The 27,497-nt window shown below is 42.0% G+C and overlaps 1 protein-coding gene across 1 annotated transcript in view; it reads right to left on the reverse strand.

The window, feature by feature from the left end:
- The window catches only part of LOC125392825 (beta-1,3-galactosyltransferase 5), a 580,132-nt gene that overhangs the window by 327,087 nt on the left and 225,548 nt on the right, over window positions 1-27,497 (reverse strand). The gene's annotated exons all lie outside the window — the stretch shown is intronic.

The raw sequence follows: 27,497 nt of genomic DNA on the forward strand, positions 1-27,497 counted from the left end.
TGCTTCAGGCAACGGGTGGAATAAAACAATGCTACCTAGAGGTTTTTTCATTTGAATGCAGAGCTGGAGAGATGGCTCAGAGGTTAAGAGCACTGACTGCTCTTCCAAAGGTCATGAGTTCAATTCCCAATGACAACTGTTTTGGTTATTAGACAATAGAGGGGGACTACCAGTGACAGCTTCCCCCAGAGAAAGGATTTCTCTTGCATTCTTTACACTTAATTTTTAATTCAAAATTTTGCTGGTACAGGCAAACAAGATTTGCTTTTTGAAACAGAGACCTGCAAGTCTCTAAGTTCAAAACCAGCCTACTTCCAGTACTGATTGTGCTGAATTTTTACACTGAGAGTTTTTAGTACTCTTAAATGTTAATTTGGGAGGAGAGTTTTGTTTATGTTTTTCTAGGAATGCTGACATATATCTGGATGCCAGCAAGACTGACAAGAGAAATAAAGAAGAGAGATGACCCAGTGGATGCTGAGTGTCCTGCTGTGGAAGATTCATGTGGAGGCAGCAGTGATGACCTTCTGGGCGGTGTCAAGAGCAGCTGTTTCATACCATCGACTTGAGCAGCACCCTGTGCAACCTCTTATCTCTTAACAATTTTCTGACTGACTCTATTTTGCCTTTTCCTTCCTTAGGAATGGGTGGGAGCAGAGATATTCTTGGCATGCTGTGTCTAGGTGGAAGTGCTGTATGTCTTTGATTGGTATGCTACCTGCTAGCCCAAGTGAGGAGGGACAAGGTCTTTGTGGCACTGGCCTTGGCAGCCTTGGTATGTGTATCCTCACCCCAAGTTTGACTCTCAGCTTCAAAAGAGCTCATAGACAATTAGCCATGCATAGCCTTTGCACCCTCTAGGGATCAGATAGTCCCACAAAGCACGGAGGAAGGTATGCATTGGCGGAGGGTGTGTCTTGCTTTTCTTTTCTTTAATCGGTCCACACATCATGAGGTGGGGACCAGATTGAAAAATAGTTTTGCCTTATTGCTCTTATTAACAAGAGAAGAGGGAGATGTTGGGAGCCACCTGGAGGCACAGGTGGTCCTGCAGTTTGGAGGTATACCTGGCTTGGCCGCGTGGGGCTGAGCACCCTTGCCTGCACCCTTGCTTGCACATGCTCAGACCAGCAGAATGGCATTAACCAATCAGGACAGCGTTCAAGCCTCTCCACCGTTTAAAAGCAGCTGCCTCTGGACTCTACTTCCTCTCTCTAAGCTTTCTCTCGTCCCTGCTCTATCTTCCCTTCCCCCAATTTTCCTCAATCAAAGGGCTCCGAATAAAGACGTGACCAGGGAAGGAATTCTCGTTTTTGGTGGCATTCATTCCTGCTGGTCAGGATGCGCGTCGCAACATCTTAAAATTTGCAGGCAAATGGATAGATCTAGAAAACATCATATTGAGTGAGGTCACCCAGACTCAGAATGACAAATATCATATATACTCACTCATAAGTGACTTTTAGACATAATGCAAAGAAAACCAACCTACAGTTCACAATCCCAGAGAACCTAGACAACAATGAGGACCCTAAGAGACACATACATAGATCTAATCTACATGGGAAGTAGAAAATGACAAGATCTCCTGAGTAAATTGGGAGCATGGGGACCATGGAAGGGGTTATAAGGGCAGGGGAGAGGAAGGGAGGAAGCTGAGAAAAATATATAGTTCATTAAAAACAATTTTTAAAAACATATATTCTAAAAAAGGAAAAAAAGAAATTGATTGCTTTAGAATCTGCACCAAAAACAGAAAATGTGAGGACTGCAGAGCCTTAGCCAGGGCTTTGGGAGAGTTCAGAGGTTGGAAGGCATTTTTTCCATGTGTCCCAGCTGGTCTGAGCCTCTTTCAGGCATCTCACCTGGAGCTTGCTTCTTCCAGGCTGCTTAGCCTGTCTGAGAGTGACTCTCAGCACTCTTTATTATTCATATACATAGGGAAGAAGAGGCCTCATGAATCAGGTCAGTTACAGGGACTCCCTGAAACTATTTTGAGGTGATCAATCCTGTATTAATGAGATTCCCTGTAAGATGGAATGTTTCCACCCTGGAGGAAACTGATACACAGCACAAATGTATACATCAACAAAGTTTTATTTTTGAGGAGAAAGAGGTAGGGTGATTATTCCTTGCTGTGTGGTCACTATATTTTTTTAAAAAATAAACTAAATGGTTTAAATCTTAGAAGAAAATTGCAATAAGTTATGAGATATCTTGGGGACTGGGGAGGTTGGGTGGTACTGGAAGGAGTTTGAGATAGGAGTGACTATGATCAAATACACTATATAAAATTTCCAAACAATTAAAATATATTTTAAAAAGATTATGATCCTTTTTTTCTGCAAGGTCCCTGGAGCCCAGCAGGAGGCCCTGCTCCTGTACTGGGAGATCCATCCAGAGTGGTGAGTGAGTGGCTGCCAGGCCAGATATGGAGTGAAGTACGGGCCCCCTCCAATTCCCTAAACCTTTCTGGCCATCCAGCGGGGTGTCTCCCCGGCTACTGGCTCTCTTTATTTTACCCCATCCCATCTTGCTCCCAAGCACTCCTTTTCATCTGCTGGATCCTTAGATCCACCAGGACAGCCTGCTTCAGGGTGGAGGGGATCTGAGAGCCAGCTCCAGTGCTGAGGGATCCTAAGAGAGGGCAGACCAAGAAAATTCCCCAGGTACACAGTCAGCCACAGCAAAGATTGAACCAAGACACCAAGATTCTCCTGACCACATTTGAAGGAAGAGATGGGCAGGTGTCATTACAAGAATTCCTCCAGCAACTTGAAAAGTAGCATGATAACACCAGAATCCAGTGAACATGCAACAGGAAGACTTGAACACCCTTCACCCAGAAGAAATAGAAGAAATTGACTTTAAATATAACATTATGAAAATGATGGAGACCCTTAAATAGGAAGTGAAAAATTCACTTACTGAAATGGATAAGAAGACAAACAAAAAGTTAAAAGAAATTAATAAATCCCTCAAAGATGCCCAAGAAAACCAAGAAAAAGCAATCAAAGAGGTAAAGAAAAAAGTTCAAGACTTGAAGACCGAAATGAAGGTAATAAAGAAAAACAAACCAGGGGATGGCTGGATATGGAAAATCTGGGTAAATGAACAGGAACTACAGAGACAAGTATTACCAACAGAATACAAGAGATAAAAGAAAGAATCTCAGGTGCTGAAGATACTGTAGAGGAAATAGACACATAGATCAAAGAAAACAGCAAATCTGACAAATTCTTAACACAAAACATCCAGGAAATCTGAAACACCATGAAAAGACCAAACCTAAGAATAAAAGGCATAGAAGAAGGGGACAAATTCCAGCTCAAAGGCCCAGAAAATATATTCAATAAAATTATAGAAGAAAACTTTCCCAACCTGAAGAAGGATATTCCTATGAAGGTACAAGAAGGTTACAGAACACCAAATAGACTGGATGAAAAATTATCTCCTCATCATATAATAATCAAAACTCAAAACATACAGAATAAAGAAAGAATATTAAAAGCTGCAAAGAAAAAAAGTCAAGTAACATATAAAGGTAAACCTATCAGAATTATACCTGACTTCTATACGGAAACCATGAAAGCCAAAAAGTCTTGGATAGATGTGCTGCAGACACTTGAGATCATGGATGAAAGCCCAGACTACTATTCCCAGAAAAGCTTTCTTTCACCACCAATGGAGAAAAGAAGATATTCCAGGACAAAAACAGATTTAAATAATATGGATCCACAAACCCAGCCCTATAGAATGTACTAGAAGGAAAACCTCAACCCAAGGAAGCTAACTGCACCCACAATGTAGTTTTGTGGCAACAGATAACCTCACACCAACAAATCTCAAAGAAGGGAAACACACACACTACCACTGAAAAATATAACAGAAATTAACATTCACTGGTTATTAATATCTCTTAATACCAGTGGACACAATTCACCTATAAAAAGATACAGGCTAAGAGAATGGCTAGAAAAGCAGAATCCAGCTTTCTGGTGTATACAAGAAACACACCTCAACTTCAAAGACAGACATACCCTAAGAATAAAGGCTTGGGAAAAGATTTTTCCAATCAAATGGACCTAAGAAACAGGCTGGTGTAGCTATTCTAATATATAATAAAATAGACTTCAAACTAAAATTGAAAGAGACGGAGAAGGATACTTTATACTCAAATAAATACTCCATCAAGATGAAGCCTCAATCCTGAACATACATGCCCCAAATACAAGAGCAGCCACATATGTAATGGAAACATACTAAAGCTTAAATCACATATTAACCCCACACACTAATAGTAGGAGACTTCAACACCCCACTCTCCCTAATGGATAGGTCAATCAGATAGATACCTAACAGAGAAATAAGAGAACTAAGAGATATCATCACTCAAATGGAATTAACCAACATCTACAGAACATTCCACCCAAACACAAAAGCATATACCTTCTTCTGGGCACCTCACGGAACCTTCTCTAAAATTTACCATATACTCGGTAACAAAACAAACATCCACAGATACAAAAATTGGAGTTATCTCCTGTATCTTATCAGATCAACTTGTTTGAAACTAGAATTCAATAGCAACACTAATTACAGAAAGCCCACAAACACATGGAAATTAAACAGTGTTTTATTGAACCACTGTAGGGTTAAGGAAGAAATAAAGAAAGTAATTAAAGATTTCCTAGAATTGAACAAAAATCGAAGCACAGCATACCAAAACCTATGGGGCACTATGAAAGCAGTGCTAAGAGAAAAGTCCACATCACTAAGTGCCCACATCAAGAAAATGGAGAAATCTCACACTAGTGACTTAACACCACACCTGAAAGCACTAGAACAGAAAAAGCAGACTCACACAGGAGAAGTAGACATCAGGGAATAATAAAATTGAGGGCTGAAATCAACAAAATAGAAACAAAGAAAACAATACAAGGAATAAATAAAACAAAGAGCTGGTTTTTTGAGAATGTCAACAAGACAGGTAAACCCTAACCAAACTAATCAAAAGTTAATTTGAGAACAATTAACAAAATCAGATATGAAAACTGTCATAACAACAGACACTGTGGAAATCCAGAGAATCATTAGGTCATACTACAAAAACCTATTCAACAAATTTGAAAAATGTAAAAGAATTGGAACATTTTCTGAATCAGTACCACATACCAAAATTAAATCAAGACCAGGTGGACAATTTCAATATATCTGTAACCTGCAAGGAAACAAAAGCTGTCATCAAAATCCTCCGAACAAAAGAAAGTTCAGGGTTGAATGGTTTCAGTGCAGAACTCTAGAAGAACTCCAAAGAAGAGCTAAGTCAATACTCCTCAAAATGTTCCACATAATAGACACAGAAATAATATTACCTAACTCTTTTAATGAGGCTACAGTACCCTGATATCAAACCCACACAAAGACTCAACCAAGAATGAGAATTACAGACTAATCTCACTCATGAACATAGATGCAACGATATTCAATAAAATACTGGCAAACAAAATCCAAGAACACATTAAAAGATCATCCACTACGATCAAGTTGGCTTCACCCCAGAGATGCAGGGATGGTTCAACATATGAAAATCTATCAATGTAACCCACCATATAAATAAACTGGAAGAAAAAAACCAAATGATCATCTCATTAGATGCTGAAAAAGCATTCTACAATATCCAACACCCCTTTATGATAAAGGTCTTGGAGAAATCAGGGATACAAGAAATATATCTAAACATAATAAAAACAATATACCACAAGTCGACAGTCAACAACAAATTAAATAAAGAAAAACTCAAAGTGTTCCCACTAAAATCAGGAACAAGACAAGGCTGTTCATTCTCTCCATAGTTCTTGGACTACTCAGCATAGTTCTTGAAGCACTGGTTAGAGTAATAAGACCAAAAAAGGTGATCAATGGGATTCAAATTGAAAAGGAAGAAGTCAAAATTTCATTATTTGCAGATGATGTGATAGTATACATAATGACCCCAACAACTCTACTAGGGAACTTCTACTACTGATAAATAATTTCAGCAATGTGGCAGAATATAAGATCCACACAAAAAAATCAGTAGCCCTCCTATATAAAATGATAAAGAAGCTGAGAGAGAGAAAGAAATCAGAGAAATATCATGCTTAACAATAACCACAAATAACATAAAATATCTCAGGGTAACACTAACCAAAAAAGTTAAAAACATATTCGACAAGAACTTTAAGGTTTTGAAGAAAGAAATTTAAGAAGTTACCAGAAAATGATAAGTCTTCCCATGCTTTTGGAGAGGTAGGATCAACATAATAAAAATGGTAATCTTACCAAAAGCAATCTATAGATTCAATGAAATCCTCATCAAAATCCTGACCCAATTCTTCACAAACAATATTCAATTTCACATAGAAAAACAAACAAACAAAAAACCCAGAATAGCCAAAACAATTCTGTACAATAAAGGAACTTCTGGAGGCATCACCATCCCTGACATCAAGCTCTATTATAGAGCTACAATAGTGAAAACAGCTTGTTATTGGCATAAAAGCAGAGAGGTTGACCAATGGAATCTAATCAAAACCCAGATATTAATCCACACACCTATGAATATCTGATTTCTGACAAAGAAGCTAAAACTATACGATAGAAAATAGAAAGCATCTTCAACAAATGGTGCTGGTATAACTGGGTGTCAACATGAAGAAGAATGAAAATAGATCCATATCTATCACCAAGCACAAAACTCAAGTCCAAATGGATCAAAGACCTCAATATAAATCTGACCACACGGAACCTGATAGAAATGAAAGTGGGAAGTAGCCTTAACTGCATGGGCACAGGAAACACTTCCTAATTATAACCCCAGTAATACAGACACTGAGAGCAACAATAAATAAATACGACCTCTGGAAATTGAGAAGCTTCCATAATGCTAAGGACACAGTCAAGAAGACAAAAAAACAGCCTACTGAATGGGAAAAGATCTTCACCAACCCCACATGAGACAGAGGACTGATCTCCAACATATATAAAGAACTCAAAAAATTAGACATCAAATTTTCAAATAATCCAACTAAAATCAGGGTACAGAGCTAAACAGAGAATTCTTAACAGAAGACTCCAAAATGGCTGAAAGACATGTAAAGAAATGTTCAACATCCTTAACCATCAGGGAAATTCAAATCAAAACAACTCTGAGACAGCATCTTACACCTTTCAAAATGGCTAAGATTAAAAACATCATAGCTTATGCTGGAGAGGATATAGAGTGAAGGGAATGAACACTCCTCCATTGCTGGTAGGAAAGGAACCTTGTACAACCACTCTGGAAATCTGTATGGTGGTTTCTCTGAAAATTGGGAATCAATCTACCTCAGAACTAAACAATATCACCCTTGGTCATATACTCAAAAAATTCTCAATCATACTACAAGGACATTTGTTCAACTATGTCCATAACAGCATAATTTGTCATAGCCAGAACCTGGAAACAACCTAGATGCCCTTCAACTGAAGAATGGCTAAAGAAAATGTGGCACATTTACACATTAGAGTACTACTTAGTAGTAAAATCAATGACATCTTGAATTTTGCGTGCAAATGAATGGAAGTAGGGGAAAAAAGCATTCTGAGTGAGGTAATCCAGACACAAAAAGATGAACATGGTATGAGCTCATTCATAAATGGGTAGTAGCTGTAAAGCAAAGGATTTTGAGCCTATAGTTCATGATCCTAGAGAAGTTAATTAACAAGGTGAACCATAAGAAAAACATACATAGATCTACCTGGAAAGGGGAAATAGACAAGATCGCCTGAGAAAAAAGGGGAACATGGAGGTGGGGGAAGTAGGGAGGCAGAAGGGGAAGACAAGGGTAGAAGGGGAAGAGGGAGAAGAACTTGAGGGAATGGAATAGTCAATATGGAGGAAGGACAGGGGTGAGAGCAAAGAAAGAGATATCTTGATTGAAAGAGCCATTAATGGGGCTAGAAAGAAACCTGGCACTAGAGAAATTCCTAGAAATCCATAAGGATGACCCCAGCTAAGACCCTAAGCAATAGAGGAGATGGTGACTGAACTGGCCTTGCCCTGTATTTAGGCTGATTAATATCTTTTATATCACCATAAAACCTTCATCCAGCAACTGATGGAAACAGAGGCAAAGAACTGTATTGGAGCACTGGGCTGAGATCCCAAAGTCCAGTTAAAGAGTGGGAGAAGTGATATTATGAGCAAAGAGTTCAAGACCGCAATGGGTTCACCCACTGAAACAGTCTACCTCAACTAATGGGAGCTCTCTAACTCCAGCCGGACAGGGAAGGAAACTGCATAGGTTGTCAGGGTCCAGTCCCAACATAAAACATTTCTCACCAGTGTAGAGGCATGGGAATATTTGGTATGGGAGAATTGCCTATAGTCTGTCAATCATGTTTTAAATAAACGCTGATTGGCCAGGCAGAGAGTAGAGGTGGGAAAACCAGACAGGAAGCAGAGGTGATGCAATGAGAACAGGAGAATTCTAGGAAGGAGGAAGCTGATTCCTCCCAGTCCTGCACAGACCACCGAGGAAGCAGGATGTGCTTCCTGCCAACTGAAAAAAGGTACCAAGCCATATGACTAAAATAGATCAAAATAATGGGTTAATATAAGTCATAAGAGCTAATAAGAAGCCCGAGCAAATGGGCCAATCAGTTTTATAACTTATGGAGACCTCTGTATAATTTTCTTTGGAGCTAAATAGCTGTGGTAACCGGGTAGGAGAGAAACCCCCCAACAAGAAGGCCCCCTCGTATTACAAATATTAAAAACACAATTCACACAAAAATATCAGGAGGGAGTTTCAGTGATCATTCAAATCCTGAAATCACCCGTGTTCATTTTTCAAACAGCTTTTATGTCAACCTAAACTGAGAGGGAAGGTAACAAAAAAAACTTCATTAGCATTCTGTTTCTTAGGTAGTTAGGAAATGATTTAAGTCACATCCTGCTTCTGTATATGGTGTGGTAGGAATTGTCTGTATTCTGTCAATCATATTTTAATAAAATGCTGATTGGCCAGGCAGGCAGTATAGGTGGGAAACCAGACAGGAAGTAGGGGTGGAGCAAAGAGACTGGGAGTATTCTGGGACACAGGAAGCTCCCTCCATCACTCTGCGCAGACCACTGAAGAGGCAGCATGTAACTTGCCCAGCTGAGAAAGGTACGGAGCCATGTGGCTAATGTAGATAAGGATAATGGGGTAACATAAGTTATAAGAGTTAACAAGAGAACAATCTGGGGATCTCTCTTTGGACCTGGAATCCCATTTATAATCAAGCCTCTTGTAAACCCTAAAATGATTCCCTTAGTTGAGATATATTCTTCCCTGATCCCATATCCATCCTTCCTCCCTCCCCCATCCCAGTCCCCCGAGCTTTCCCCATTCCTCCCCTATTCCCAGATTGTTCTCTGAACAGAGGAAATGGTGCCTGAACCGGCCTTGGCCCATAACCATACTGGTGAATATTTTGCTTATCACCATAGAACCTTCATCTGGCAATGGATGGAGATAGAGACAGAGACCCACATTGGAATATTGGATTTAACTCCCTAGGTCCAAACAAGAAGCAGAAGAAACGAGAACGTGAGCAAAGAAGGCAAGACCAGAGGGAACCTTCATCCAATGATGGATGGCAATACAGACGGAGACCCACATTGGAACACTGGACTGAGCCCCCCAAGGTCCAAATGAGGAGCAGAAGGAGGAAGAACATGAAAAAGGAAATTAGGACCGCGAGGGGTGCGATCACCCACTGATACAAGGGGACTAATCTAATGAGAGTTCACCAAGGCCAGTTGGACTGGGCCTGAATGAGCACGTGATCCAACCAGATTCTCTGAATGTGGCCGGATTCTCTGAATGTGACTGGCCCGGAGTCTTTCTGAAAAGCCATTAACAATGACACTGGGACTTGTTTCCTCTGCATATACTGGATTTTTGGGATCCAGTCTGTTTGGATACTCGCCTTCCTGGACCTGGAGGGAGGGAGGAGGAACTTGAACTTCCCACAGGGGAAGAAACCCTGACTGCTCTTAGGGATGGAGAGGGAGGAGGAGAGGGAGTGGGGAGAGTGAGAGGGTGTTGGGAGGAGGGGCAGAAATGGAAACTTTTATAATTTAATAAACTTTGAAAAAAAAGAGTTAACAAGAAGCCTGACCTAATGGGCCAACCAGTTCATAATCTAATGTAGACTATGTGTGATTTTCTTTGGGACTTGCCAGTTGTGGGGTACTGGGTGGGGCAGATACCCCAACAAGCCGGCCCCTTCATATTACATATGGCACCCACATGGATAACTGCATCCACAGAGAGCCTGAGAAAGTGTGGGAAAGAATAGAGTAAAGCATGTTTTCTTGGTAGCAGCAATTTCTCATGTCTGCTCTGCTTGTTAGAGGCAAGCAAATGCTTTCATCTAAGAGAGGCTTCCTGACTCAGCTTTAGCTGCAAAACTTTATAGCTCTTTTAATAGGTCCTGCCACGAAATACTTAAATGGTGTTGATGAAAAGCTGAACGCATGCTTTTCGGGTTTTCAGCTGTAGCAGGAAAAAAGCTTTGCTGTTTTAAAATGCTGACTTTCTGGGTTGTCCTGCCAGGGCAAATGCTGACTCTTTCAGGCAGGCAGTCCTATTGAGTATGGTCTGTGATCAGAATGCTGCAGCTTGCTTGCTGGCAAGGACCTTGAAACGCCATAGAGTTGTGGCAGTGAACACAGCTCTGGCTGGTATCTCAGCCATGAAGCTGGAAAGCTAAGGAATGGGCTGGATCTAACTGTCAAAGCTACAGCTTTAGTCCTACCCATTGAAGACTCCTGTGGTCAGAAAAAGAGAGATATACAGTAAAGAGAGATTCAAAGTGGAAGAAAACCTCTAAATGGTTTACAGTGTGTTAAAAATATATGCAGGATAAAAGTTAAAGTTCTTAAAGTAAAAAGAAAGAAAGAGAGTAGTTGGGTGTGGTAGTACACCCCTTTAATCCCAATGCCTGGGAGGCAGAGGTAGGTTGACCTTTGTGACTTCAAGGGGCAGAGGTAAATTGACCCCTGTGACTTCAAGATGTGATAGCACACACCTTTAATCCCAATGTCTGGGAGGCAGAGACAGACAGATATCTGTGAGTTCAAGGTGTGGTAGCACACGCCTTTAATCCCAGCACTGGGGAGGCAGAGACAAAGGGATCTCTGTGAGTTCAAGGACAGCCTGGTCTACAGAGTTATTCCAGGACAAAGACATACAGAGAGCCTGTCTCAAAAAGTAAAAGTAAAAATAGAAGAAATAGAGGTTAAAATAAAGATGGAAAATATACAGAGAATCTTGATACTGTATGTTATTATGCTCTCTTCGAATTGTTTGAATGCTGAGGAAGGAGCAACAGCTGCTAAAAGATATTTGCTTATAAATGCTGCTGAATTAATCCAAGATAGATATTTTGAAAATACCTTGGCTTCAAAATTAAAGTCAAAAGGTATGCTACTTTGAAGAAGAGATTTTGCTTTGTCTCCTCATTTTCTGTGGAGATTCATTCTGAGTTAAGAAAAATCAGGTTTGAAAAAGGAAAACCACCTGAGAAATCTCCGATAGGAACAGATGGCCCAGATGACAGAGTTCTACATCCAGAACAGATTCAAGACTGTTGCCTGAGATGATCAAGACTCACAGGATACTCCAGTCAGGACTTGATTATAACTCTAAATTTTCTTTAGGTCCCCATAAGATCATCAGTGCCCCCAACCAGCAGGAAGTAGCTTGAAATACTATGCCCACATTCCCAACAAATGGACTATGGGTATTTTCCTTTGTCTAAAAAAAAAAGAGGGAAATGTTGTGGGAGAATTGTCTGTATTCTGTCAATCATATTTTAATAAAATGCTGATTGGCCAGGCAGGCAGTATAGGTGGGAAACCAGACAGGAAGTAGGGGTGGAGCAAAGATACTGGGAGTATTCTGGGACACAGGAAGCTCCCTCCATCACTCTGCGCAGACCACTGAAGAGGCAGCATGTAACTTGCCCAGCTGAGAAAGGTACGGAGCCATGTGGCTAATGTAGATAAGGATAATGGGGTAACATAAGTTATAAGAGTTAACAAGAAGCCTGACCTAATGGACCAATCAGTTTATAACCTTATGGAGTCCTGTGTGTGATTTCTCTTTGGGACTTGCCGGTTGTGGGGTACCAGGTGGGACGGAAACCCCAACAAGCCAGCCCCCTCATGTTACATGTATATTTTGTAACATTGACTGAAAACACCTCTTCCCCAGGTGACCTCATAATTTACAAAAAAAGAAACAGAATGACATCAATATATACTGGCACCGATTGGGATGGCACCAAGATTGTTTTATTGTCAAAGGCATTAGGTGACCACCTCCTGTGTCAGAAGCTGTGGCATACACCAGTTAGTCTCACAGCCCAGACAAATGTGGGAAATGGTCTGCATTCTTGGCCTCTACAGCTCTTCCCTTTAATTTTAATTTTAATAAAGACTGTGCTTCTGCAACAGGACAGATGATCATGTCTGTCTTAGGCAAAGACTCCTTCATCTATCCAGACTTATCGGTCTTTGGAACAGCCATTTTAATTATGCAAGTTCCTGTCTTAGGATGAAGAAGCTGCAAACCCGTCTCTGACTATTGACCTCAGTGAACAAAAGAAATTATGGGAAAGAAATATCTTTGGGCTCTGTGTCTCAGAGCCAAATTTTCTTGTCAAGAGAGTTCATAAATTTTTATGAAAAATCATGCTCCCAAAGACTGTAGTATCCTAGTTAAAGGAGAGGAGGATCACCTGAGTTGGAGATGTTTTCTTCAGCTGGCCTAGGGCACCTCTTAACAATTTTATACTGTATAAAAATCTAAAACTATTACCAAATGTGTTAAATCCAAACATTTACAGGACATTTCAAACTTTTCTCAACATCTATAAGCAGTTACAAACATTGCCAGGTCAATACCATATCTTTAGAATGGGAATTAACAATAAATCCACAATTGGACATGTCACAATATTCTTAAATTCATTCTAATCAAAAGATAAGAAATTTTTTTCTGATGGATGAGAGTTCTTAGCAAATACCAGTCCAATTCTGAGCAGCAGTCAAATCCTTAGGCTGCCCCCTTCATATATGAAGATGGGCTTCTGTCACTCCTTATTTGGGGTATTTATTTCCCTGAGAGTAAAGTTTAGGTCTTAGTTCTCATTTTAGTCCAATATTTTAAGCAAAATGAGTTCTTTGTCCTAAAGATGAAAACAGTCAAATGTTTAGTCTGCATTTCTAGTCTGGCTCCAAAGTAAACAGGATTCAGACTACAGCAAATTGTAGTCGTCTCAATAGGGCCCTGAAGGCTATGTGGGCACTGAGTATCCGGAATTAGCCAAGCGTCCCACAGCACAGAGTGGCATCCTGCTGTGAAGAGTGGTGGCAGCAGGTTCAGTGGATCAGACACTCCTCTCCTTGGGGGAAGTGAAGGCAGGACCACAGCCTCTTCTATGGGGCCTTCTGCAGCTACTGTGTAATCAGGACTGCCACGCCTTTCCTGTACATGCAGTCATCTCATTCAGCTTTATTTTCTTCTTGTGAAGAAAGCACAAACACATCCTCTCCCCCAAGTTAAGACAGGGTCGGGTCTTTTCATAATCCAGTGCAAGGGCTTTTTCGCTCTGCCTTAGCAAAGGTCGCCGTGGTGTCGCCATGACAACAGAATCTGTCTGCAGCTTTTCTCCCTTTAAGTTGTTCTCCAGGAGCCAGGGCAGCTCCACAATTGCTTTTTTATCATTAACAATAATATACGCAGCTCTTCCATTGGAAGAACCGTCTGTAAAAATTAGCATAACATCCTTTAAGGGATTTTATTTTGCTATACCATAAGGAAAATATAGTTTTGCGAACAGCAGCAAGAATCAGCTGGGAAAAGATTATTATTCTGGTCTTTAAATTGAGCAAATTCAATTTCTCAAGGATCACTATTTTAAAATTATCAATTAATCTGTTACTTAGTATAAGAAACATTGATCATAGTCAGTTCTCTGCCAAAACATTTCCTAGATTCCATCCTGCTTCTGTGCTAAGCAAGCTAATGTTTCCAAAGGAACTGACAAGCTGTGGATTTACTCTGGGCTAAGAAAAATCAGTTTTCATCAAAGAAGACTCCCTGAGAAACCTCCCGTATGAGTGGAAGGCCCAGATGATCCAACGTTTCAAAGGACTTATGTTGGAGTTTCCTCTGAGTTCTACATCCAGAACAGTTATACATCCAGAAAAATTTCAAGACTGCTGGCTAAGATTATCAGGCTTCACAGAATTTTGCAGTCAGCACTTGACCATAATTCTAACTTTTCTTTAGATCCCCATAAGATTATCAGTTCCCCCATCAGCAGAAAGGAGCCTAAAATACTGTGCCCGCATTCCCCCCAAAAAATGGATTATGGATGTTTTTCTTTGTTTAGAGCATTGGTTACAATTTGTATGGATAATGGTCAGGAAGAAAACTAAACAAAGATTAAATTCAGAGTTCTTGTTTAGAAAAGGGGAAAGTGTTGTGAGACAATGTTTTTACCCTGTAAAAATTTCTTACTTGCCCTTGTTTAATAGAATGCTGATTGGCCATTATCCTGGCAAAAGGTATAGGAAGGGCAATGAGAACAGAAGAATTCTGAGAAGAGGAAAGATTCAGTCTGCAGCCATCACCCAGACACAGAGAAATAAAGTGAGAATGCCTCACTGTAAAAGGTACCAAGCCACGTGGCTTATACAGACAAAAATTATGAGCTAATATGTGTTATATGAGTCAAAAAAAGCCTGAGTTAATTGGCCAACCAGTTTATGATTAATGTAGACCTCTGTGTGTTTCTTTGAGACTAAATGGCTGCAGGACTGGTGGGAACAAAAACCCCTGACAACAGTGGAGCTATGGGGTTATGGAGACATGCAGGTTTTGGGGTTTTGAGACTATGAGGTTACAGGCCATTCAGAAGTTTTAGAAGCTCCATAAACTAGATTCAGTGACAGGCAGCAGGTTCTAGAACGCACAGATGTGAGTCCTGGGATTCACATGTTGCTGGAGCCTTGAGGTTTCTGCAATTCCTTGTGAGTCCTTCATGCTCTGTCATGCACCCCTTCCTCAGACTCCTGCTCCTCTCTCCTCTTCGCTTTGTGCCCTTTCCTTATCCTCCTCTCTGCTTCCCACCTCCCTGCTGCAAGATTATTCCACTTCCCAGGCTTTCTTTTTGACCTTGACTAACAGCTTAGATCTCAAGTTTTAAATTCCTGGAGTATGGACTCCATTTGTCCCACCTTAGTTGGGTGTTCCCCAAAGTGACGGGTATTGTGGTCATGAGGATAAGCCACTGCTTCAGAAATGGATTTCACATTCTCCTCTGTGGGAAGGAGGGTAATTATCAGACAAAAAGTTTGATGCCACAAAGTCCCTAAGATGAAAATTCTAGACGCTGATGCCTCCTGCTCAAACCCAGGACTTAGACCCAGAGCCCAGCTTACTGTACGCCCACCTCGGTCTGAGGCTCTGTCCCTTCTTGGACTGCAGGGTGCCTCTTTGACACTGTCTTGGCACATGAGCACAGGAGTAACCCCCACCCAAGAGTCCCAAGTCACCATCCTCAAGTCTCTGAGCACTATGTGCCACTATAGAATTCTCTCCTACCACACAGTGTCCCCAACTCCTGAGACAACAAGGCAGGTGAGACCCTACACACTACATAATTCTAAGCAAGAGATGGTTTCAGTCCCCAGCATTGTCTTTAAAAATGTTCTAGTCTTAGATAAGTTACTGAACCTCTCTAACCCAGGCTCCTACACTTGGGAGAAAGGAAAACAAACCCCATAGGAATGTCTCAATTTCAGATAAGCAACAAATATATTTAGTCCAAAGGTGTTCCATACTTTGTGTGGGACCCGTTTACCCTAAACGTATTTGCTGCTTATCTGGACTTTTGAGAACCCCTTAGGTAGTCATTGATGGTCTGTAATTAGCTGCCTTACAGTTTACCTGGCAATTCCACAATCCACGTATGGTAATTAGTAAGGTAAACCTGAGAGTCAAGCCATTTTCAACATCTGAAATGAGGTGTGTGTTCACTGATTCAGTGTAATGGTTGCTTTTTCCTTCAGGGTGCATTAGTAGTAGACAGATTTCATCCACACTTGGCGTTATAGGGAATTATTAATTGATTCCCATTTTATATTAAAAACTCTTCAAGTTACCTTTATGAGGCTACCAGAGGCAAGCATAAACATGTAGTACTTTACTTCTACCACCAGATGGCAATGCAGGGGGAGAAACTACATTAGAATTACACTTAATGATCTCTTAGTAAGAATATCCCAGTTTGTGTGTGTGTGTGTGTGTGTGTGTGTGTGTGTGTGTGTGTGTGTGTGTGTTCGTGAAGGCTAGAGAACAAATTTGTATTTCATCTTTGGTGATAGTGTCATTCTTTGAGATAGGCTCTCTGACTCACCCAAACCCACCAATAAAACAAGGCTGGGGAGACAGTGAGCCCTAGGAATCCTATTTTTCCCTCCCTAGAGAAAGGAATACTAGAATGCGACCAAACCTGGTGTGTGCGTGTGTGTGTGTGTGTGTGTGTGTGTGTGTGTGTGGCTTCTGGGGATGGCAAGTCACACTCAGGTTCTCATACTTGCTAGACAAGCACTTTACCAACTGAGCAATCTCCCCAACACTAAAATTTAATTTACTAACTTCCTTGGGCTGTTTTCCTCCATGTCAATGACACATATACATATCACATTCTGTTTTAGTCAGCAGCAGCCCAGGGCCCCAGGGTTGGTATCAGCAGGTGCTATAGGGAAGTCCAACGGTCATTGCAATATGCCCTCAAAAAAGAATTGTGGAACCCTGGTTGCCACCCCCTTCACTTTGTGTCACAGTACATGCAACATGCAACCTTTGCCAGAAGACCAAGCAAATGAGGCCCACTGACATTGCATTTGAATCCCATAAATCATAAGGTTCTTCCTGGCTTCCAGGAAGCCCACATTCTGGGCTTCACTGTAGTGACACAAGCTGGTTAGGATACTGACATTCCTAGCATGTGTCATTGATAAATGCACACTTAGCAGAAAATGAGTGACTGAGTAATTGTCAGGGATAAATGACACATGTTTGTCTGTGAAAATGACTTTTTGGGCATCAATAACAGATAGTGATGGTGTAGTCCTTTGTAAGGAAAGAAGATTGACTCATAATAATCACCTGACATTTGGATCTGTCTCTGTTGAGAAAACCTGCCACCTGCACTCCCATCACTGTAGAACAACTAATAAAAATTCAGAGACAGATATTGTGGTTCAAGCAGAGAAATCAGAGAAGCAAAGCAGTCATGTCACTAGAGAGTTCTTACCTCTAGAAATCTTCAGACTGAAAAAGAGCAGGATCATGTCTCATCCTACCTTATATTCCTCTCTAGTGCTGGTGATAAGGGCATGCACCACCACTGCCTGGCCTCTATGAATTATTAGTGTAGTTGCTGGTGTTAAAGGTGCATACCACCATTGTCTGGCTTGTATGACTGACTAGTGTGGCTAACTTTGCACTCTGATCATCAGGCAAGCTTTATTTGTTAGATCACAAACAAAATATCACTATACATCACTCCCTGTGACATTTTCTTCCACTCTGATTAGGTCAGTACATTGAGAGTACACAAATCAGACATGGATATGACAGATCCACACCTGCAGAGGAAGCAGTTGCAATGGGTACACATTGAACTGGAGAATAGAATATTACACAGATCTGTTAGACCCACAGAGTTGCCTGTGGGCAAGTATTTAATCAGCTGCTACAGGTAGAGGAATGACCATACTTGATAGCTAGAATAACAATTTTGCTAATGACTGCACTGTGTCCTCTTCAAATTTCTAGCTTTAAAATAAGTTACATCAGCAGTTCATCCTAAGCTGAAGGGAGCCACCTTCTCCACAGATTCACTCCCTCCTTAAGAAGTAACACACTAATATAGGAGTTCATAAACCCCTCACTCTTAGACATTATTCAGGATACATCAAGGTCATCCATGCTCCAGCACCATCTGTAAGTGCTCCTGAGAACTGTCACAGCAGCCAGTTCTGTTTCTCAAGCCAAGTTCTCCCATCAGATCTCCATGAGAGTTACCCCGGTCACAGGCTACAGGCAAGTCTCCATACCAGAGTCATCCCAGGGGGCCCTGACCTAGAGCAGAGCCTGAGACCAGACATTGAAGAGGGGGTGGATGAAAGAACAAGGGAGCTAAAGTTCAAGCAGGACTGGAGGCATCTACACACACCTATCAACCAATCCCCAAGTTATTTTTCGGGTTACTGTAACAAAAGCCTGACAAAAATCATCTTAAGGGAGAAAGGATTTGTCTGACTCACATACAGTCTACCATAGCAAGGATGGCATGGGAGTGGGAAAGTCTGAAAGGGTATAACACTGTGTCCCCAATCAGGAAGCAAAGAGAGACAAATGCCAGGACTAGGTTCTCTTTCTCTATTTTCTGTTTTTGATTCAGATCTGGATCCTCAGGCCATGGGATAATGCCAGCTGCAGGAAGGGAGGGTCTTCCCTCAGTTAAAGTCTCTGGAAATGTCATCCCTGACACTCCAACAGATGGGTCTCCTAAAAACGGCCACAATGACAATGAAGGATAACTCTCAGACCTAGCTAGTGAAACAGGGCTGGGTCCAAGTGTACTGACCATTTTTTTGTCTTTTGGTCAGTATCCAGAAAGAAAATGCAATGAACCTTAGAAATCCAGGGGCCTGGAGAGATGGCTCAGTGATCAAGAACCTAATAGGTAAATATTACCTAGCATGGTTCCAGGGATATAACTACCAGCCTGGAAGGGCCAGTGCCTGAGTTTACAAAATTCAGGTGGACAACAGGTTCAGCATCCAGGATGTTTAGATCTTCTTAGTTCACTGGTTTGTGTTTGCTTTTTGTTTCTTTTTTCCCCTGAGGGAGGTCGTTTGTTTTTTATTGGGGGGTGCAGACTTTGGTTGGTTGGTTGGTTGGTTGGTTGGTAGGGTTGGATTTGGGAAGTTGTTTTGGTTTTTCAGACATGGTTTTTCTCTTCATCACCCTGACTATCCTAGAAATCCTCATGTAGACCAGGTTGGTCATGAAGTCAGAGATATCTGCCTGGCACTGCCTCTGGATATTGGGATTAAAGATGTGCCCCTCAGTGCCTGGCTGATGATTAGATTGTACTGTCGGCTTGCACAGTCTAGATCACCTAGGAAGAATCTCAGTGAGCCATTGTCTAGATCAGGCTCATCAGTGGGCCTGTGTGTGGGGACTGAAGTCATGATCGCTATTGGATGTTAGATGACCATCCTGTGTGGCTGGAGCCATCCCCTAAGCAGGGAATCCTGGACTACATATGAGTGAAGAAAGCAAGCTGACTTTAAGTGTGAATATGTCCATTCTCTGCTCTCAACCGTGGATATGAGCAGCCACCTCAAAGCTCCTGCCTTGGCTTCCCTACAAAGACAGACTGTTTTTGCCTCTTTCAGTGGCTTTTGTTGGGCTATTCTTTTTCATAGAAACAAAATAAACAGCAGCCACATGTTTATGTTTAATACACTTACATTTAATCTCTGTCAGAAAGTCTCCTTGACCTCCTATTTAACAACGGCAATTTAAACTAAGCTTTGTTACTTCTGGGTAAACTCGGTCAACAAGTTTCTCTGCCTCAGACCTCAGGTGGCATCTCTGTGTAATAAGGAGTCTGTGCTCAAGGACTGGTCCAAGCTGGGATACACGTGCTCTCTGGGTCTTGCCCAGCATCACCCCGAAGTATCCATGCTCTCTTCTCTCTGACACTCTAAGTGTAGATTCACTGGTGAAGGGACTGGGTTTTGGGGCCATTGACATGGGTCAGGGGGTAAAAATGTTTTCCACAGGGCTTGAGTGATGGCTCAGTGGGAAACAGCACTAGCTGCTCTGCCTGCAAATTCCAGATCAAGGCTGAGCTCTTGAAAGGTGGCCCATAGCTGTCTGTAACTGAACTTCCAGAACATTTCTCACCCTATTCTGGCCTCTGTGGGCAGTGCATGCATGTGGTACACAGACATGTAGGCAAAATACCAACACATATAAAATAAAAAATACATAAATCTTAAAAAACAACCTGATGATATGAGTTTTATTCCAGAACCTACAATGATTCACGCACCATGGCATATGTGTATCTGCCCCCGTATACATATAATAATGCCATGTTTATTACAATGTTTTTCACTTAAGGACATTTTTAACTCACTTGGAAACATCACAGGGCAGTAGCACGGTTATACCTGGTGTACTCAGTCTTCATCAACTGATATACCCTGAGAACTAAGACCCAGTAGATAGCTTGCTACTGCAGGGCTCTTTGTGAGCTATCTGTGTACACACCAGCATGTGGCACTGTGGGGCTCCTTGTGTGCTATCTGGGTACACACCAGCAGGTGGCACTGCGAGACTCTTTGTGTGCTATCTCCGTACACACCAGCAGGTGGCACTGCGAGACTCTTTGTGTGCTATCTCCATACACACCAGCAGGTGGCACTGCGAGACTCTTTGTGTGCTATCTGGGTACACACCAGCAGGTGGCACTGCGGGACTCTTTGTGTGCTATCTGGGTACACACCAGCAGGTGGCACTGCGAGACTCTTTGTGTGCTATCTCTGTACACACCAGCAGGTGGCACTGCGAGATTCTTTGTGTGCTATCTCCGTACACACCAGCAGGTGGCACTGCGGGGCTCTTTGTGTGCTATCTGGGTACACACCAGCAGGTGGCACTGCGGGACTCTTTGTGTGCTATCTCCGTACACACCAGTAGGTGGCCCTGCGGGGCTCTTTGTGTGCTATCTGGGTACACACCAGCAGGTGGCACTGCGGGGCTCTTTGTGTGCTATCTGGGTACACACCAGCAGGTGGCACTGCAGGCCTCTTTGTGTGCTATCTGGGTACACACCAGCAGGTGGCACTGCGGGCCTCTTTGTGTGCTATCTGGGTACACACCAGCAGGTGGCACTGCGGGCCTCTTTGTGTGCTATCTGGGTACACACCAGCAGGTGGCACTGCGAGACTCTTTGTGTGCTATCTCCGTACACACCAGCAGGTGGCACTGCGAGACTCTTTGTGTGCTATCTGGGTACACACCAGCAGGTGGCACTGCGGGGCTCTTTGTGTGCTATCTGGGTACACACCAGCAGGTGGCACTGCGGGCCTCTTTGTGTGCTATCTGGGTACACACCAGCAGGTGGCACTGCGAGACTCTTTGTGTGCTATCTCCGTACACACCAGCAGGTGGCACTGCGGGGCTCTTTGTGTGCTATCTGGGTACACACCAGCAGGTGGCACTGCGGGGCTCTTTGTGTGCTATCTGGGTACACACCAGCAGGGGGTACTGCAGGCCTCTTTGTGTGCTATCTGGGTACACACCAGCAGGTGGCACTGCGGGCCTCTTTGTGTGCTATCTGGGTACACACCAGCAGGTGGCACTGCGGGCCTCTTTGTGTGCTATCTGGGTACACACCAGCAGGTGGCACTGCGAGACTCTTTGTGTGCTATCTCCGTACACACCAGCAGGTGGCACTGCGAGACTCTTTGTGTGCTATCTGGGTACACACCAGCAGGTGGCACTGCGGGCCTCTTTGTGTGCTATCTGGGTACACACCAGCAGGTGGCACTGCGGGCCTCTTTGTGTGCTATCTGGGTACACACCAGCAGGTGGCACTGCGGGCCTCTTTGTGTGCTATCTGGGTACACACCAGCAGGTGGCACTGCGAGACTCTTTGTGTGCTATCTCCGTACACACCAGCAGGTGGCACTGCGGGGCTCTTTGTGTGCTATCTGGGTACACACCAGCAGGTGGCACTGCGGGGCTCTTTGTGTGCTATCTGGGTACACACCAGCAGGGGGTACTGCAGGCCTCTTTGTGTGCTATCTGGGTACACACCAGCAGGTGGCACTGCGGGCCTCTTTGTGTGCTATCTGGGTACACACCAGCAGGTGGCACTGCGGGGCTCTTTGTGTGCTATCTGGGTACACACCAGCAGGTGGCACTGCGGGCCTCTTTGTGTGCTATCTGGGTACACACCAGCAGGTGGCACTGCGAGACTCTTTGTGTGCTATCTGGGTACACACCAGCAGGTGGCACTGCGAGACTCTTTGTGTGCTATCTCCGTACACACCAGCAGGTGGCACTGCGAGACTCTTTGTGTGCTATCTGGGTACACACCAGCAGGTGGCACTGCGGGCCTCTTTGTGTGCTATCTGGGTACACACCAGCAGGTGGCACTGCGGGCCTCTTTGTGTGCTATCTGGGTACACACCAGCAGGTGGCACTGCGAGACTCTTTGTGTGCTATCTCCGTACACACCAGCAGGTGGCACTGCGGGGCTCTTTGTGTGCTATCTGGGTACACACCAGCAGGTGGCACTGCGGGGCTCTTTGTGTGCTATCTGGGTACACACCAGCAGGGGGTACTGCAGGTCTACCGCTTTGCAGTCTCACCTTAGTTCAGCCATTTCTCTCACTCAACAGTGGTCTTTTACCCCTCCCCTCATTACTAAGTCATCAGTGGCCTCCTGGTTGGTTGTCTGTGACATTCTACTCTCTTCTCACATACCATGTGACTCAGTGAAAGTCACATCATCCTTCATGCTGGGCCATGGGCTACCAGGACAGTGCGGCTTTCTGCTCCCACTGAATGCTGACAAACATCCTTAGAGCCTCTCTTGCCCACTTGTTCTCAAGTTTGGGGAGCACAAAGTTGTGGATGGATCCTTAAAAGAAATCCCACAATAGCTCAGAATTGAGAAATAGATGGTTATTTATTTAAGGGTAGACTCACAAATCAAAATCCTCTTTTTGAATGGAGATCAAAAAATGAATCCTGCAACTGGAACAAAGAGGCTGGAAAAAAGGATGGAGGCATGCTCTACACCAGCATATATAGTATAAGAGGCCATGCCCCAGTGGGCGGGTAACCACTGGCTGTAAGACTTCCTACAGCACCTTCCCGTTTTGTTTAAATAAGAGAGTTCTAAGCCTAATACAAAATTATATACAATAAGAACAAATATATTTAATAACTATTCTATCCTAACTAGTTTAAGTATTGTATAATAAATAACTTGACCAAGTCATGAGAGGAAAGTAGTAGTATGAGTAAGCTCACACTACTCTATTATCCCATCCAATTTACCTTCCCTGTTTTTTTCAAAGAGATCCCGGAGGTAATAAAATTTCCCTCCCAACCCCCAACCCTATACCAATTATAATCAACCCCTAAATGATGTCCCTAACCTTGAGGACAAACTTTGTTACGAGAGGGGACATTATCTTCTAGAATTGCTTCCAGCTGTCATGGGGAGGCAATATTCTTTCTATGGGATCCTGTGAAAGTAAAATGATGATTAAGTTCCACGATTACTGTCTGGTATAATTTCAAATAGTTTCCTATTTGGAGGTCTGGCCAGAACGTTGTAAAAAAGAGTGCACCATTTCAGCTAACCAAGTTGGAACCATCTCGAGCATCTGGTACCCAAAACAGGTCTTGTAGTAGTGCTGTCAGCATCATGATATCATATCAACCAGGTGGAGTCGTTGTGGAGCCCCATCTTCTTCCTGGAAACTTCAAAGATTACTGTAGGAATTCATTGTTCATTGTAGAAAACCTAAACATTATTTTATATACACATATACAGACATATATATTCAATGAAAGGTATGATAGAAACAAAAATAGATATGAAGAAAAGTAAAATTTTTTCTAAATAATTTTTTCTTTCTGTCCCATATCATGGCTACTGACATGAGACAGAATCTCTGAATTTTTATCTTAATAACATGCTTAAATGTAGAGAGGGACAGAGCCAGTGTCCAAGTCCAAAGCCATCTCTCTATATTCATAAATATATATACATATATATATGTATATATATATATCAATGTATATGTTTTAATATTTGTAGTTACAAATCATATTCAATTTTCTTGATGATCTTTATTGGGTAGTTATTTTTCCATCTGTCAGCATTCAAACATCCAGGGTTTCTTAAATTTTGAAAATGAGTATTTTTCTGCAAAAGCAAGAACAGAACCCTGCTCCAACCCTTATGAGATTTTCTTACCATCTGTATGGTAGTCGCCATTCTGGATGAGCTGTCATTTCTTTTTTTTCAAGAGATTTCTCCTTTTCAAATTGAATATTTATTAATTTTGATGGTATCCATCGTTTTTTCCCTCTCCTGTGGAAACAAGAGCAAAACCCCTTCCCCAACATAGCTCATTCCCTGGCTTACATTGTGAGGTCAACACATCCTTGAAATAAACCTGTTAATTTAATTCAGAAGTCTTTTCTATTATCCAATGTCTCTCTGCTGCTGTTGTCCCTTTCTCATTAGCATTAAGAAAATTCAAGGTTAATAAAGCATTATGCAATCTATTTGGGGGGGCATTTTCCACCCCTTTCTCTTTAACATATCCTTTAGAGTTTGATTTGATCTTTCTATAACTGCTTGACCTGTAGGATTGTGTGGAATATCCGTAATATGCTTAATATTGTAATAAGCAAAAAACTGTTTCATTTTCCAGGAAATGTATGCTGAACCATTATCTGTCTTTATTTGTGCAGGTATACCCATGATGGCCATAACTTCTAATAAATGTGTGATTACTGAATCAGCCTTTACTGAGCTTAAAGCAATTCCCCATTGAAAACCTGAATGAGTGTCAAGGGTGTGGTGTACATATTTTAATTTTCCAAATTCTGCATAGTGGAATTGTGTTACCCTCTTGGTACAGTTTGCATGCCACTGTACTATAAGTGAGCCAGGCAAGGGCCTGGAGATTGAAAGAATTTACAAGAGACTTGGGTGATTCAAAAGGAGATTAGCTGAATGCCGGAACACCTTTTATTCAACCTTGGGGAAATCCTTAAATACCTAGCTGCTGCACAAGGAATTCCCCCCAGGCAGGTGGGAAATTACCATACCAAAGATGAAGTAAACAATGCCCTACAGCTAATCACCAGGTAGGGCAGAGGGAGCACAGGTTCAAACATAAACCCCGGCTGGCCAGAATCCCTCCTCAAGATGAACCCCAGGAGCAGGGTAGAACTGGGCCCTATAGGTCTCCCTTTTATATAAATTATATGACTATGCCTGTCTTAGATGGCATTGGATGTCAGGCAATACCCCTTACCCATCATGGGAAAGCATCCAGGTAAAACACTTTTCCTATCTTAGGCTGGGGTGGCCCCCAAAAAACCTTTCCCATCATTGGCTCACTAGTCACCCATCATTGAGTTCAGCCAGGTTTGCACTGAAAGATCCTCCGGGGCAATAGCTAAAAGGACTTGTCACATGGCAACATTGACCTTAGCTTGCCTTTGACTCTGGAACCATGAAACCCTGAAGATGATGCTCTAGCACATATAAGCACTCCTTAAGGAGGCTGTGCTTGCTCAATCCTTAATAAGCCTGCACAAATTGGAACCCTTTAAGTGAGGTCTCAGCACTGGTGGGAGGAACCCTGGTGTGGTTAACTAGAATAATCTCATGAGCCAATTTGTAAATTGTGCACTCCAGGGTACATGAATAACAGCAATAGTCCGTTTCCTATAACCTAACAGAGGTCTTTAACCACAACCAATTATAAAATTAACTGTAGTATTCATTTGTAAATTTAGTTCACTTGGTTTATGTGATAAAAAGATCAATTCTAAGGTAATATCATCCCTATGTATTAAAATTAATGTAAGATAAATTCTGGATGGCAATATGACTAGAATACAATTAAGATTTTTATCCATCTTATCCACATGTGCCTCCAGTAATTTCTCCTCAACAATCATCAATTCATTTTCCACTTCAGCAGTTAATTTTTTGGGACGGTTCAAGTCTTTATCACCATCTAAGATTTTGTTTCAATGAATTATTAGATGAGGTGTTATCCCAACAGTTGGTTGTATACTGGTAGTATCTCCTAACAATCTTTGAAAGTTATTAAGAGTCCTCAACCCGTCTCTCCTAATTTTTGCCTTTTGTATCCTAATATTCTGCAAACCTATTTTCTAAGCTTGGTAATTGACAGAATCTCCTCTCTGCATTTTTTCAGGAGCAACTTGTAATCTCCATTTTGGCAAAACTTTTTATACTTCTTCAAACATTTTTTCTAAAGTATCCATGTTCAATTCTTAGAGCAACAAGTCATCCATGTAATGGTAAAGTATAGATTTAGGAAATTGCTTACATACTATTTTCAATGGCTGGCTGACAAAGTATTGGCACAGAATGGGGCTATTGAGCATTCATTGTGGGAGGGTAATCCATTGATATCTCCTACTATGATAATAATAATGAGAATTATTACAAATAGGCACTGTGAAGGAAAATTTTTCTCTATCCTTTTCTTGTAAAGGTATTGTGAAGAAATAATCTTTCAAATCAATAACTATGAGAGGCTATCCTTTTGGTAATAGAAAAGGAAGAGGAATCAAGATTGTAGAGGGCCTTTAGGTTGAATTACATTGTTGACATCTCTTAGATTTGTCACCATTCTCCATTTATCAGATTTCTTTTTTACAGAAAATGCAGGAGAATTCCAAGGGCTGGTTGATTCTTCAATATGGTGAGCATCTAGTTGCTATTTACTAACTATTCTAAAGCCTGCAACTTATCTTCAGCTAGAAGCCACTGCTTAACCCATATAGGCTTCTCAGTTAACCATTTTAAAGGTAGTTTAACCCATTTTAAGGGTAGTTTAACCCATTTTAAAGGTTTGCTAGTTGCTTTATGTTCTTGTACAGCCTGAATGGCTGGTGACCTTTGTATATAGTACCTTATAATAGCCTTCCAAGAATTATGACCTCCAGGGACTGCAGGAATGTAAATATGGGTATTCCATTTCTGTAGCATGTCACAACCCAATAAATTTACTGCAATATTAGCCATATATGGCCTCAGCTTCCCTCTATGACCTTCTGGCCCGCTAAAATCAACCCATCTTGTGCTTTGTTTAACTTGAGATATGGTTACAATTCCTAGTAATTGAACACCTGCCTCTTGAGGAGGCCTATTGCGTGCCAAGAATCTGGAGTAATAACTCACATCTGCACCTGTGTCTGTCAAACTAACAGTTATAATGCCACTAATATGCACTCTTTGGTCTTTGATCATTTATAGAAGTCTTCCAGAATACACACTTCTCATTTTCTATAGTAATTTTTTTTTTTACTTTTCCTTCATGATTATGCCATCATCTACAACAGTATGGGTTTGGCTCTGGGTTTTTTCATTTTCCTGGTGAGACGTCCTCCATGGGGACTGGGAAAGACTGGGCCACTTTTGGATAGGGTGCCTGTGAGAGTCCCCCTGAGGAGTTTTCTGATGGTATTGGGTTGCCTTGTCTGTCTTTTGTTGACCTGCATTCATTCCAATGTCGGCCTTTCCCA

This window comes from Myodes glareolus, chromosome 2, assembly GCF_982192425.1.
Source record: "Myodes glareolus chromosome 2, mMyoGla1.1, whole genome shotgun sequence".
Taxonomy (NCBI): Eukaryota; Metazoa; Chordata; class Mammalia; order Rodentia; family Cricetidae; genus Myodes; species Myodes glareolus.